This window comes from Trichinella spiralis, assembly GCF_000181795.1.
Source record: "Trichinella spiralis strain ISS 195 chromosome Unknown Scfld8, whole genome shotgun sequence".
Taxonomy (NCBI): domain Eukaryota; kingdom Metazoa; phylum Nematoda; class Enoplea; order Trichinellida; family Trichinellidae; genus Trichinella; species Trichinella spiralis.
The window spans coordinates 826,283-828,483 of NW_003526947.1; positions in this window are offsets into that span (position 1 = coordinate 826,283).

A 2,201-nucleotide genomic window follows, 5' to 3' on the forward strand; every position below is an offset into this window, starting at 1 on the left:
ATTTGTTGTGTAGTCTATACTTTTTCATTATCAGTATTTTTGAAAATAATTTTTATCATTGTCCTCTATTTTATTGTACCAAAGTGACGTTATATCAAATGCGATAGTAATCATTCAGAAAAAAACATTACAAAAAATAAGTTAAATAGTGATTTTTATTTTTCACTAGCCAACAGCACTAACAACTACAATAGTAAACAACATATCAGTGAACGACATTAACAAAGTGGTATCAGGGTGATTTCAAAATTACAAATCATTGTTTGTGGATAAAGATTGACGCTAAGGACAGCCGCTTTGTTTATTGAAGCTTGAAAAATAAACTCTTATTTGCCAATATCTTTAACCGTACATAGCAACAGACTACTGGCACCAGCTTACTCGCCACAATTTCATGGATGGTAAAATGCTATTGATATCATTGGTACAACCTTGAATGTACCATCCGTACCCCAAGTTTTTACGGTTGCCATCAGTCTATATAGGCCAGGTGCTCATCTACCCGGTAGGTTTCAACGTGATCTTTTCTATCCATCCCAGCCGGAACTTCTAAATCTGTCCACACTGCACCCCCGCCGCCTTCTTTATCCTATACCAAAATTAAGTAATTGTTAATAACTACGAACACATGCTGTACATTCAGCGCATACTTTTGAACATCTCCAATATTTCTGTTTGCGGGCACGTTTTAATTTATATATCCTGCCTACCATACCATCGAATTGAACCAAATCCCGCAACGATTTGGTACAAGATGTAACTCAGCGACATCAACCATAACAAGGAACAGAGTAGAAAATGATTCGAATAGCTCTGGAACGCAAAGCACTGAACGCAAACGCAACACCAAAAATGAAAATAAATTGGACAATTTTGAATTTCATTTTAAATAACCATTTTGCAACAATATTTAGTTTTCATTTTATATTTTATCTACAATCGAAGATCAACTTCTGATATTCCTTGTAGCACTAATGCCTTTTGTTAATACTGACAGAATAAAATTAATCACACACAAATAGCGAATGCTAACATCAAAGTATGCGATGTCCACAGCAGAGTGAATTTGAAGCAGCTTTAACTGCTATTCTGCTTCGTGCTGACCTTCGCTTCCTTTTTGCTTCCAAAGTGTTTTACACTCATTTATTTCAGTTCATCAAATAAATTACGTTTCAGCTAGCAATTAAATGAAATTTATGCATTAGATGCTTTTCCGTTTGTCAGAAAATATTCTGATGATTAGCTAAAGGCGATTGTAATACAATGGAAAAATCAACAAGTGATGAATTGTCCACAGCTGCAGTTGTCAGCTGAAACTAGGCATGGCAACTGCTAATTTGTTAGCATCGAATTACATTTTCGATTCCCGTCTGACTGTTCTATGAAAATCTTTCTTGTTAGCAATCAAAGAATTTTATTTTCAACTTCAGAAAGTTTTGACTTTTTTCATCAGTGTTATTGTTTAAAGTCGTATATTTTATTTAAATAGAAAATTAAAAATCTGCAATATTACTTACAAGTCAAAGAACAAATTTATTTATATATTTCGTGTAAATTGTAAACTTTATATTTCAACATCTGAAGAAACCGACTAGTACGTTGGTGAACACTTAAATTGCTATCTGTTTTCATTTCCATTTGCAAGCTTTCAGTGTATATATTTTAATGATAATGAAATATTTAAACATTCCGCATCAAAAGCAGTGCCTATGATGTAGCTGATCTGTTTGATGTTGTATTTCAAATTACATTTGAACTTGGTTATAAGTGAGCATGGAATTTGGCTAGAATTTCCATGCACTTATTCATTATTTTATCGTTTAAGTAACTACAGGGAATTTTTTCGGCCAAAATCTTACGCACTTAACCAAGTTCGACTGTATTTTATATGAAATGTATGAACGTCAAACAGGATTTTTCATACAAACAGCAAACCTCTTCAACATGTATAAAAAAATATATATGGATGTTTTGTAACAAAAGAAACTTTGTAAATATTAAAGTAAAATTCTTGGATTGGAAATAAGAAAGATTCAAATAGAACACTCCCAGTAAAATTCAAAAAATTCATCAGATGCTAACAATTTAGTAGTTGTCACTCTTTGGTTAAGCTTGAAAGCTGCAACTGTGAACAATTTGTCAATTGTGTATTTTCCTTTTGTATTAAAATTGCTTTTACCAACATATGTGATGTGACGAGA